At 38.3% G+C, this 13,660-nt stretch overlaps 1 pseudogene; it reads left to right on the top strand.

The window, feature by feature from the left end:
- Positions 1-11,824, top strand: part of Vmn2r116l-ps20 (vomeronasal 2, receptor 116 like, pseudogene 20) — a 30,233-nt pseudogene extending 18,409 nt beyond the window's left edge.
- Positions 11,825-13,660: the final 1,836 nt, after the last annotated feature.

The raw sequence follows: 13,660 nt of genomic DNA, 5'->3' as shown, positions 1-13,660 counted from the left end.
GAATTTTTATTTGGTATTAATTTTCTTCCTCTTTTCACCAATATGGTTCAGATTGCTTTTGGACTTTGTGATCCTGCCTTGAATGACCATGGTCTATATTCTTCTCTCTACCAAATGGTCCCCAAGGACACATCTCTTTCCCTTGCCATTGTTTTTGATGGTTCATTTTAGGTGGTCGTGGGTAGGTCTCATCCTCCTTGATGACCACAAAGGTAATAAAATTCTATTAGATTTTAGAGAGGAGATGGAGAGACAAAGAGTCTGCTTTGCTTTTGTAAAAATGATCACAGCCACATGGGCTTCATATTTTCCAAGATTCTGGTAAATATGGATGAGACAAATGTAATAATTGTTTATGGTGACATTGATTCTCTAGAAGATCTAATGAGAAATATTGGGCAAAAATTATTGACATGGAAAGTCTGGGACATGAGCATTGATCACCATGCTGCTGAAGTTACTGATTATTCCATGTTTGACTCATTCCATGGAAACCTAATTTTTAAGCACAATTATAGAGAAAAGTTTGATTTTACCAAATTCATTCAAACATTTAATCTTAATAGATACCCAGAAGAAACTTATCTTCTGAAGTTGTGGAATTTGTTCTTCAAGTGCTCATTTTCTGATATTAATTTTCATCTCTTGGACAACTGTCAAATCAACACTTTTTTGGATGTGTTACCTGGTCATATATTTGATGTAGCCATGAGTGAAGAGAGCATTAGTATTTACAATGGTGTGTATGCTGTAGTGCACAGCCTCCATGATATGAGACTTCATCAAGTTCAAATGCAACTATATGAAAATGGAGAAGGGATGTTTTCCCCCTATGGCAGGTAATAATTGCTATATATTTTATTGACACCACACTAACATATGAGATTTTCAATGACACTAACTTATGTCTTAAAAAATCAGATTGTGTTGTCCACAGTTACAGAAAATTTTGTGTTTCTAACCTTATTTAGACATCAATGCAGCTTCAATAATACATTGCTGTGAAAAGATGTGTATTTACTAGAAGCAAAACTCCTTATTCAACATTAAGTTCATTTCATCAATTTATAGCTCTGCAATCTAACCATGATAATAGTTACAATAAAAATAACACTTTATATATTGCTTACAAGTAAAATAGAAACAGAAACATTTATGTGAAACACCGATTGTTGATTTATACTTAAATGATGCCCTTAATTAATTTCTAAATATCACCACTCTCATTTTAGACAGTCAAACTCTAAAGGTATTCTGAAAGCAAATGTTTGTGGGTAGGTTTCAAGAAATTTGAGCTTTTCATGGGTCATTTGTCACCAATTGCTTACTTGAGCTTGGTTCAGAATTTTCACTTAAAGATCAATAATCAAGAAGCAACGTGATATTCTATACACTCAGCTTGTCACTTACTCAGCAATACTTGAAGCTTCATTATTGTTGATGGTCACATCAGAAGTTAAAAACAGTAAGACACATTCCAAAACCCACATCTTGTTATGCCCCTTGGGCACAATATCTTCAGCTTAACAATTTCCTGAAGGACCTTGAGGTAAGAGACAATAGGGGTTTAGATTGGAAACAGAGAATAGATGCAGAATATGATATTCTTAACCTTTGGATTTACCAAAGGGTCTTGGACTAGAAGTGAAAATGGGATCCCTTTTTGCAAATGCTCCCAAGGGTAAACAGTTGTCTTTATCTGAACAGATGATTCAACGGCCAGAAATATTTTCAAAGGTATGTTATGCATTATCTAAATGCTTTGTGCTAACACAATTATGTTTTCTGATATAAAGATACTTGACTCAAGTTCCTTTATAATTCCAGGATCAGTATGAAATACCATACTAGTATACTGACTATTCGGGTTCCGTGATTCAGATCAATGGAAGTATATAGTGGTCAATAAGTCCCCCACTGTTTATTCCTATGAGGATTAGGTTTCCTTTATTTGTCACAAATTAGGGATGGGACACATGATAAGAAGAAATTTCCATCTCCAAATGACTCATGTATTAATGTGCTGGAAAAAGATCTCTCGTGTGGGATTAATATAATGAAACAATATTGAAATTTAAGTTTTTCCACCATCTTTATTAAATTGGATATTTCTTATTTACATTTCAAAAGATATTACTTTTCCATGTTTATAGGCAAACATTCCCCTCACTCCTCCCCTCCCCTTATAGGTGACTGTTCCCCTCCCCATCATCCTCCCACTACCGCCATCCCCACAACAATCCCTTTCACTGAGGGTCTGGCCATGGCAGGGCCAAGGAATTCCCCTTCCACTGGTGCCCCTACTAGGCTATTCCTTGATACCTATGAATTCAGAGTCCATGGTCAGTCCATGTATACTCTTTGGGTAGTGGCTTAATCCCTGGAAGATCTGGTTGGTTGGCATTGCTGTTCATATGGGGACGCGAGCCCATTCATCTCTTTCAGTCCTTTTTCTGATTCCTTCAACATAACGGCCATTCTCAGTTCAACGGTTTGCGGCTGGCATTCACCTATGTATTTGCAACATTCTGACTGTGTCTCTCAGGAGAGATATACATCCAGTTCCTGTCAGCCTGCACCTCTTTGCTTTATCCATCTGATCTAGTTTGGTGGCTGTACATATGCGACCACATATGAAGCAGACTCTGAATGGGCATTCCTTCAGTCTCTGTACTAAAATTTGCCTCCCTATCCCATCCTAAGAGTATTCTTGTTCCCCTTTTAAAGGAGGAGTGAAGAATCCACATTTTGGTCATCCTTCTTGAGCTTCATGTGTCCTCTGAATCCTCAGTAATTTGAGCATTTGCGCTAATATCCATTTACCAACGAGTGCATACCATGTGTGGTTTTATGTGTTTGGGTTACCTCACTCAGGATTATATTTTTCAGTTCCGTCCATTTGGCTATGAATTTCATGAAGTCATTGTTTTTGATAGCTCTGTAGTATTCCACTGTGTAGATGTACCACATATTCTGTATCCATTCCTCTGTTGAAGGGCAGATTGGGTCTTTCCAGCTTCTGGCCATTATAAGTAAGGCTGTTATGAATATAGTGGAGCATGTGTCTTTGTTGTATGTTGGAGCAATTTTTGGGCATATGCTTAAGAGAAGTATAGCTGCATCCTCAGGTAGTGTAATGTCCAATTTTCTGAGGAACCTGCAGACTGATTTTCAAAACGGTTGTACCAGTCTGCAATCCCACCAGCAATGGAGCAGTGTTCCTCTTTCTCCACATCCACACCAGCATCTGCTGTTGTCAGAGATTTTTATCTTAGTCATTCTGACTGGTGTGAGGTGGAGTCTCGGGGTTGTTTTTCTTTGCATTTCCCTTATGACTAAAGATGTTGGACATTTCTTTAGGTACTTCTCAGCCATTTGATATTCCTCAGCTGTGAATTCTTTGTTTACCTCTGAACCCCATTTTTTGATACGGTTATTTGTCTCCCTAGAGTCTAACTTCATGAGTTCTTTGTATATTTTGAATATAAGCCCTTTATCATTTGAAGGATTGGTCAAGATTTTTTCCCAATCTGTTGGTTGCCATTTTGCCCTAACATCAGTGTCCTTTGCCTTACAGAAACTTTGTAGCTTTATGAGGTCACATTTGTCAATTCTTGATCTTAGAGCATAAGCCATTGGTGTTTTGTTCAGGAAATTTTCTCCAGTGCCCATGTGTTCGAGATTCTTCCCCACTTTTACTTCTATTAGTTTGAGTGTATCTGCTTTGATGTGGAGATCCTTAATCTACTTGGACTTAAGCTTTGTACAGGGTAATAAGACTGAATCGATATGCATTCTTCTACATGCTGACCTCCATTGCTGAATCTGCACCATTTGTTGAAAATGCAAATCTTTTTTTCATTGGATGGCTTTGGCTCCTTTGTCAAAAATCAAGTGACCATAGGTGTGTGGGGTCATTTTTGTGTCTTCACTTCTATTCCACTGGTCTATCTGCCAGTATCGGTACCAATACCATACAGTTTTAACACTACTGCTCTGTAATACTGCTTGAGTTCAGGGCTAGTGATTGCCCCAGAATTCCTTTTATAGTTGAGGATAGTTTTAGCTATCCTGGGATTTTTGTTATTACAGATGAATTTGCAAATTTTTCTTGCTAACTCTAAGAAGAATAGGATTGGAATTTTGATGGGTAATGCATTGTATCTGTAGATTGCTTTTCATAAAATGGCCATTTTCACTGTATTAATCCTGCCAATCGTTGAGCAGAAGAGATCATTCCATCTCATGAGATCGTCTTCAATTTCTTTCTTCAGAGATGTGATGTTCTTATCATACAGATCTTTCACTTGCTTGGTTAAAGTCACACTGAGGTATTTTATATTATTTGGGACTATTATGAATGTTTTCATTTCCCTAATTTCTTCCTCAGCTTGTTTTTTTTTTGTTTGTTTATTTTGTTTTTTTTGTTTTTTTTGTTTTTTTGTGTGTGTGTGTGTGTATGTGTGTGTGTAGAGGAAGTCTACTGATTTATTTGAGTTAATTTTATACCCAGTCATTTTGCTGAAGGTGTTTATCAGGTTTACTAGTTCTTTGGTGGAACTTTTGCATCACTTAAATATACAATCTTATCATGTGCAAATAGAGATATTTTGACTTCTTCCTTTCCACTCTGTATCTCTTTGATCTTCTTTCAGTGTCTGATTGCTCTGATTGGGGCTTCGAGAACTATATTGAATTAGTAGGGTGAGAGTGGGCGGCATTGTCTAGTCCCTGATTTTAGTGGGATTTCTTCAAGTTTCTCTCCATTTAGTTTAATGTTAGCTACTGGTTGCTGCATATGGCTTTTACTATGTTTAGGTATGGTCCTTGAATTCCTTTTCTTTTCAGGACTTTTATCATGAAGGGGTATTGAATTTTGTCAAATGCTTTCTCAGTATCTAATGAAATCATCATGTGGTTTTAAATCTTACAGTTTGTTTTTATAGTGGATTATGTTGATTTTTTCCATATATTAAACCATTCCCAAATGCCTGGGATGAAGCCTACTTGATCATGATGGATGATTGTTTTGATGCATTCTTTCATTTGGTTTGCGAGAATTTTATTGAGTATTTTTGTGTCAGTATTCATACGGGGAATTTGCTCTGAAGTTCTCTTTCTTTGTTGGGTCTTTGTGTGGTTTAGGTTCAAAAGTAATTGTGGCTTCATAGAAGGAATTCAGTAGTGCTCTCGCTGTTTCAGATCTGTGGAATAATTTGGATAATATTTGTATGAGGTCTTCTATGAAGATCTGATAGATTTCTGCACTGAACCTATCTGGACCTGGGCTCTTTTTGGTTGGGAGTCTTTTAATGACTGCTTCCATTTCTTTAGGAATTATGGGGTTGCTTAAGTGGTTGATCTGTTCATGATTTAACTTCAGTTCCTGGGATCTGTTTAGGAAATTGTCTATTTCTTCCAGATTTTCAAGTTTTGGTGAATATAGGATTTTGTAGTAGGATCTGATGATTTTTTTTTGAATTTCCTCTGATTCTGTTTTGTCTCACTTTTCATTTCTGCTTTTGTTAATTTTGACACATGCTCGGTGTCCTCTGATTAGTGTGGCTAAGGGTTTATCTATCTTGTTGATTTTCTCAAAGAATCAGCTTATATTTCTGTAGATTCTTTGTATAGTCCTTTTCATTTCTGCTTGGTTGATTTCAGCTTTGAGATTGATTATTTTCTGCCTTCTACTCCTCCTGGGTGTATTTGCTTCTTTTTGTTCTAGAGCTTTTAGGTGTGCTGTCAAGCTGCTGACATATGCTCTCTCCTGTTTCTTTCTGTAGGCACTCAGAGCTATGTGTTTTCATCTTTGCCCAGCTTTCATTGTGTCCCATAAGTCTGGATATGTTGTACCTTCATTTTCATTAAATTCTAAGAAGTCTTTAATTTATTTCTTTCTTTATTCCTTTACCAGGTTATCATTGAGTAGAGCATTGTTCAACTTCCATGTATATGTGCACATTCTTTCTTTATTTTTATTACAAACCAGCTTTAGCCCATGGTGGTCTGATAGGATACATGAGATTTTTTTCAATATTTCTATATCTGTTGAGGCCTGTTTTGTGACAGATTATATGGTCTATTTTGGAGAAAGTACCATAAGGTGGTGAGAAGAAAGTATATCCTTTTGTTTTAGGATAGAATGTTCTATAAATAACTGTTAAGTCTATTTGTTTCATAACCGCTGTTAGTCTGTCTATGTCTCTGTTTAATTCCTGTTTCCATGATCCCTCCATTGATGAGGTTGGGATATTGTAATCTCTTACTTTTATTGTGTTAGGTACAATGTGTGCTTTTAGCTTTAGTAAGGTTTCTTTTATGTATGTACGTGCTCTTTTATTTGCTGCATTGATTTCCAGGATTGAGAGTTCATCTTGGTTGATTTTTCCTTTGATGAACATGAAGTGTCCTTCTGTATCTTTTTTGATTACTTTTGGTTGAAATTTGACTTCATTCCATATTAGAGTGATTACTCCAGCTTGCCTCTTCAGACCATTTGCTTGGAAAATTGTTTTCCAGCCTTTTTTCTCTGAGATAGTACCTGTCTTTTTCGCTGAGATGTGTTTCCTGTAGGCAGCAAAATGCTGTGTCCTCATTACATATCCAGTTTGTTAATCTGTGTCTTTTTATTGGGGAATTGAGTCCATTGATCTTGAGAGATATTCAAAATAGTGATTGTTGCTTCCTGTTATCTTCATATTTGAAGGTGAGTTTATGTTTGTAAGCTTCTCTTCTCTTTGTTTTGTTGCAGAATGATTCATTTCTTGCTTTTTCTAGGGGGTAGTTGGCTTTCCTCTGTTGGGCTTTACCATGGATTTGTAGAAAGATATTGTGTAAATTTGGTTTTGTCATGGAATATCTTGGTTTCTCCATCTATGCTAATTTAGAGTTTGGCTGGATACAGTAACCTGGGCTATCATTTTTGTTCTATGGGGGTCTGTATGACATCTGTCCAGGATCTTCTGGCTTTCATGGTCTCTGGTGGGAAATCTCATGTAATTCTGATAGGTCTTTCTTTATATGTTACTTGACCTTTTTCCCTTACTGCTTTCAATATTCTTTCCTTGTTTGTGCATTTGGTGTTTTGACTCTTATGTGACAGGAAGAGTTTCTTTTCTGGTCCAATTTGTTTAGAGTTCTGTAGACTTCTTGAATGTTTATAGGCATCTCTTTCTTTAGGTTAGGGCCTTTTATCTATGATTTTGTTGAAGATATTTACTAGACTTTGAGTTGGGAGTCTTCACTCTCTTCTTTACCTATTATCTTTAGGTTTGATCTTCTCATTGAGTCCTGGATTTCCTGTATGTTTTGGGCCACTAGTTTTTTCCATTTTACATTAACATTGACAGTTGTGTCCATGATATCTATGGAATCTTCTACTCCTGAGATTCTCACTTCTATCTCTTGCATTCTGCTGGTGATGCTTGTACCTATGGTTCCTTGTCTATTACTTTGGTTTTCTATATCCAGTGTTGTCTCACTTTGTGCTTTCTTTATTGTTTTCATTTCCATTTTTAATTCCTTTACCTGTTTAATTGTGTTTTCTTGTAATTCTTTCAGGGATATTTGTATTTTACCTCCAAGGGCTTCTACTTGTTTACTTGTGTTTTCCTGCATTTCTCTAAGGGAGTTCTGTATGTCTTTCTTAATGTCCTCCATCATCATGATGAAATGTGATTTTAGATCAAGATCTTGCTTTTATTTTGTTTTTGGATATTCACTGTTTGCTTTGGTGGGAGAATTGGGCTCTGATGATGCCATGTAGTCTTGATTTCTGTTGATTTTGCTCCTGTGCTTGCCTCTCACCATCAGGTTGCCTCTGGTATTACAATGTTTTGCCATTTCTGACAGTGACTTGACCTTCCTATAGGCCTATTTGTCAGGAGTGCTGTAGACCTGTTTTCCTGTTTTATTTCAGGCAGTAATGGGAACAGAGTGTTTTGCTCTCAACCTTGTAGTCATTCCTGTTCATTGGCTTTCAGCTGTCCCTGTGAGCAGGAACAACAAGGGTCTGCCCCTACTTCTTCTGGGTCCCTGTGTGCAGGGGGCCCAGACTGTGCTAAGCGTTTTCCTCTAGAGTCAGAAATGTGGGCAGAGAGTAGTCTCCTCTGGCTTCCCAAGCATGTATGAACCTCTGAAGGTCCATCTCTCCCTCCCACGGTATTTGTGTTGAGAGAGCTCTGTGACCTGTTCCACTCATATCTGGGTGCTATCTGGACCACAGGGCTCCTGCAGCTTGACTTCTCCCAACTTCCCATGCCCAGAGGCAATATTCAGTTTCCTCTTGGGCCAAGGATGTGGGCAAAGGTGGGCAGAAGTGGTGGTCTCTCCTGCACTACAGTATCAGGATTGCACACAGTTCTAGGCAATCAGGTCTCTCTTCCACGGGGTTTGGGAGCAGGGACTTGTGGGCCTTGATCAGCGAGTTTTGGGTACCAGATAGAAACCAGAAAGATCTGGTCCCAGAGGAAGTTTGACTTTGTGTGCCCTGAGTACACAAGGCAGGCCACTTGGGGCAGAAACATTGGTCTTACTTCTGGACTTGGGCCTGAAGTCACTCCTTGGAGCTTGGTTTCATCTCTCTGTGCAGGCAGAAACCAGAAGGCCCTGCCCCCACTTCCCCTGGGTCCCTGTGAACAAGGGGCCCAGATGGCACTAGGTCAGAAATGCAGGCAGAGTGTATTCTCTGAATTCCGAGTCATGTCTGCTCCTCTGAATGTCGAGCTCTCCTCTCACAGGATTTGCATGCAGGGAGCACTCTGACTGAGTTCGCTCAGATGCAGGCACAGTGGGGACTGCCTGAAATTTATTTTTTATTGTATGGTCAAGTACCATGATGAGAATGACTTTTAGAATAAAGATTATATTTTGCTTTATGATTCCAAAAGTATCTGAGCCTGCAAAAGATAGAAGCATGACAACAAATGCTTATAGTGGAGACAGGAATGGTAAAAGGAATAAAATCTTTATATCCACTCATATTAACAGTAGAAAGAAAGAAAGAAAAAGAGAGAGAGAGAGAGAGAGAGAGAGAGAGAGAGAGAGAGAGAGGAAGGAAGGAAGGAGGGAAGAAAGAAAGAAAGAAAGAAAGAAAGAGAGAGAGAGAGAGAAAGAAAGAAAGAAAGAAAGAAAGAAAGAAAGAAAGAAAAACCTGGCATTGAGGAAACATAATATATCAATTCCCAACCACTGTGCCATAATTTCATCATGAAGTCTGCATCCCTTAAAGTTTCAATAACTTCCCATAAAATGTTACCAAAAAGGAAATATGTACTCACATGCTCCAGTCTATTTCAATATGTAATAAAATAACTAAATTAGCATGGATAAATTGTCTTTCAAGTCTTATTATGTCCTATGTCATCCAATGCTTAATAATAACTTCAAATAACTTCAACAATTTAAGAATGTGGGGCATTAATTTCAAAATTCAGAGCCTGCCCCACATGTGGCCCATACATATACAGCCACCAAACTAAATATGATAGATGAAGCAAAGAAGTGCAAGCCAACAGGAACCCCAAGGTAGATCTTTCCTGACAGACACAGCCAGAATACAGCAAATACCTAAGCAAATGCCATCATTAAACAACTGAACTGAGAGCGGAACCCCCGTTGAAGGAATCTTAGAAAGGACTGAAAGAGCTTGAAGGGGCTTGAGACCCCATATGAACAACAATGCCAACCAACCAGAGCTTCCAGGGACTAAGCCACTACCCAAAGACTATACATGGACTAACCCTGGGCTCCAATCTCATAGGTAACAATGAATAGCCTAGTAAGAGCGCCAGTGGAAGGGGAAACCCTTGGTCCTGCCAAGACTGAACTCCTAGTGAACATGATTTTGGGGGGAGGGTGGTAATGGGAGGATGATTGGGAGGGGAACGCCCATAGAGAAGGGGAGGGGGAGGGATTAGGGGGTTGTTGGCCCGGAAACCAAGAAAGGGAGAAACAATCGAAATGTAAATAAGAAATACCCAAGTTAATAAAATGAAAAAATGGAATAAAAAGTATAAGAAAATAAAAAGAACTACAAAAAAAGAGAAAATATGCGATTTTCAAATGTCAGAGCGTGCTGATGGTATAATAATTTCCTCTGAGCGCGGAAGGAATGAAAACTGCAGCTCTCTCCTCTCTCCTCTAAAATTGTGACATTTGTACAGTAAATAGTGACATTTAAGATTTAGCTGACCCTTTTCACCATAGCTAAATTTATCAGTATATGTCTTCATACAAATAAATGTTCATTTGTTTCACTCATAATTATGAGTCTTCTCAAATTAACAGTCAAGATTCACCATAATAGTGAATGTTAAGATGATAAACACAGGTGTCTGAAAATACAAAGTTAGTGTTATACTAGATTGACCACATGGCCTTGTATATTATGTTCCTAATCAACAATGTTTCATAAACTCGTCCTTAACTCATTAAGATTCCAAGTTATTTTAACACTGTGCTAATTCTCAGACGAAAATGTAAACACATTTGCCTTTTAAAGGTATAATCTTTTATTTCGTTAATTTATTTTTAATTTTTTAATTGTTTATTTTATTTATTTACATTTCAAATATTATTCCCCTTTCCAGTTTCTGATAAGCAAGCCCCCATAACATTCTCCCTTCCCCTGTTTCTTTGATGGTACTACCCTGCCTACCCACCAACTCACTCTCTCCTCCTGGCCATGGCATTCTCCTATACTGGGGCATCAAGCCTACAGAGGACCAAGGGCCTCTTTTCCCATTGAAACAAAATAAGGCCATCCTGTGCTACATATGTGGCTGGAGCCAGAGTTCCCTCCATGTGTATTATTTCGTTAGTAGTTTAGTCCCTGAGAACTCTGTGTTGTTTGGTGGATTGATATTGTTGTTCTTCCTATGGGGTTGAAATCCTCTTCAGCTCCTTCAGTCCTTCCACCATCTCCTTCATTGTGTTCCCCGTCAGATATTTGGCTGTATAGGTATCAGACTCTGGCAAAGTCTCTTGGGGGACAGCTATATCAGTTTCCTGTCAACAAGTACTTCTTGGAATCAGCCATAGTGTCAAGGTCTGGTAGCTGCATGGAATGAATTCCTAGGTGAGGCACTTTCTGGATGACCTTTCCTTTAGTCTCTGCTCCATTCTTTGTCTCTGTATTTCCTTTACACAGGAGCAATTCTATGTCAATATTTTCAAAATGTGTGGTGGCGCCATCTCTCAACCAGGGGCCATGTGTAATCTCTGGATATAATCTTTATAGGTTCTCCCTCCGCTTTGTTGGGTATTTCAAGTAATGTCATCCCCATTGGGTCCTGGGAGTCTTTTGCTATCCTGACATCTGGGACTTATTGGTGGTTAGCCCCAGTTCCTCATCCTGCATTACTCCACACAAACTTTTAAGTAACTCTAGGTGTTAATAACAATACTTCACCCTTCACTGCATAATATTCAAAAATCTGTTTTTATGATTTTTTTTAATAAAACACTGAACATTGGATGACACTTTTTTTCATTCTTCTTAGGTCCCTCAGTCTGTATATAGTGAGAGTTGTGGGCCTGGATACAGTTAAGTGACCCTAGAGGGCAAGCCCATCTGCTGCTACAAGTGCACACCTTGTGCAGACAATGAGATTTCTAATGAGACGGCTAAATACAATTTTATGGGTAACTTCCTATTTCTCCATAGGATTCCACAGCATGCTAGAAAATGAAAAAGGTCTGAGTAGAAGTTAGATATAAATCTTTTTGTTTCTCTTTTAAAAAATTTTAATGTCATAATTCATTGCAATCCCCTTTAAAACCTCACCACAGCCATTACAAGTCATGCTTGACATATCTTTACTCCAGTGCCAATATTGGTATAGGAAGATACAATACTTTCTTCTGTACTTTTTAGTATTTTTCATTTCTCTTTTTCATTTAACATGTATTAATAAAGTATCAAAGATCGTTTTTCAAAATATACTTCAATGATTTTAAGAATCATTTAAGGCTCAGATCTGTTGCAACTTCAAGGGATTATTAACAACATATTTCTTATTTTTAGTTGTTTGACAATGTCGTACAATGCATTTTAATCACGTTTCCTACTCACACTCCTTGTAGGTATCTTTTCTCTTCCCTAGTTGCCAAAATATGTAATTATAGTATCTAATACACCTCATGATACTTATCTATACTTATTTGGGTGCATGTCACTTAAAAAGGTAGGTAACTGGCCATATTCTGCACATTGAAAAGAACTTATTCTCCTGCTAGTACCTCATTTTCTAGGGGTTGGAGTGTCTTCAAAGATCCCTGCAATAACTATGCTGAAATTTGGTCTTGATTAAGCGAGCATGCATCTAATACACTTTTTCATTTGTTATGAATTTATGAAATCAATTTCTATGTGTTCAGAAAACAGTGTTATTTCGTAGTTTTCTATACACTGAAGATCTTGGTAACTTTCTGGCTTCTCTTGGATTAGAGTTTTACAGAACTTTTTATTTTGTTACTGGACCCTTTAGGAAAGATTAGGGTTTGTGGTCTTTTAAGGAGTTGTACTGCTAGGGTCTGGCTTTAGGTTTTAAACTTTCATGTGACATTCTTTTTTCTGCTGCTGCTTTCAAATCAGCATATATATTCAACTTGTGTTCTAATGTGATCTGTCCTTTGCTGCTTCTATGTTTCCTGCTAGTGTGGAAATGAACAAATACTCCAATTCTATAAGCACATACCATATTAACTAATTAATTAATTTACAATCCTGTCATGGTCCCCACTCTGTGGCTGGCCTCCAGCAGTCATTGTGGTCACTGGGCTGCCTTTCCTCTATCCTTAGTCTCTTCTTCATTTTTCCCTGCAGTTCTCCTACACAGGAATATTTCTGGGTCAGAATTCAACAGAGGTCTGAAGCAGTGGGGGTTGAGAAACTGGGAGTAGCCACTAGAAAGTCCCAGATGTCAGGAAAGTAATAATTTCTCATGACCCAATGGAGATGAAATTTACTAAAATAACCAATGAAAGGGGAGAAAGTACCTAGAGACCATATTTAGAGTTTAGCCAAAGCCCCCTGGTTGAGAGATTGGGCCTCCCACCCACCTCAAAAAGAAAAAAAAATTCCAGTCCAAAGGAAATGCAGGAACTGAGAGTGGAGCAGAGACAGAAGGAAAGAATATCCAGAGATTCCCTAACCTAGGAATTCACCCTATCTGCTGATGCCAAATTCATATACAATTGCTGATGCCAGGAAGCATTTGCAGGCAAGAGGCTGTTATAGCAGTACCCTGAGATGCTCTGCCAGAGCCTGACTAATATAGACACAGATACTCTAGCTGACAACCATTGAACTGGCACAAGTATCCCAATGGAGGAGTTAGGACAAGGACTGAAGAAGCTGACGGTGTCTGTAACCTCACAAGAAGAACAAAAATATCAGCCAACTAGACTCCCCTCCCCAATCCCACATACATACAGACACACAGATCGTAGGAACAAAACCGCCAAGCAAACAGTACACATGGAGGGAACCAGAGCTCCAGATGCATTTGTAACAGAAGATTGCTTAATCTGGCATCAATGGGAGAGGAGACCCTTGGTCAATTGGAGGCTCAACGACTCATTGTAAAGGAATTCTAGGGCAGTTAGGAAAGAGTGGGTAGGTGGGTCAGGGAGCTCCCTTATAGAAGTTGGGGGT

This window comes from Rattus norvegicus, chromosome 4 (assembly GCF_036323735.1).
Source record: "Rattus norvegicus strain BN/NHsdMcwi chromosome 4, GRCr8, whole genome shotgun sequence".
In the NCBI taxonomy this organism is placed as follows: Eukaryota; Metazoa; Chordata; class Mammalia; order Rodentia; family Muridae; genus Rattus; species Rattus norvegicus.
This window is presented reverse-complemented; position numbering and strand designations above follow the sequence as displayed.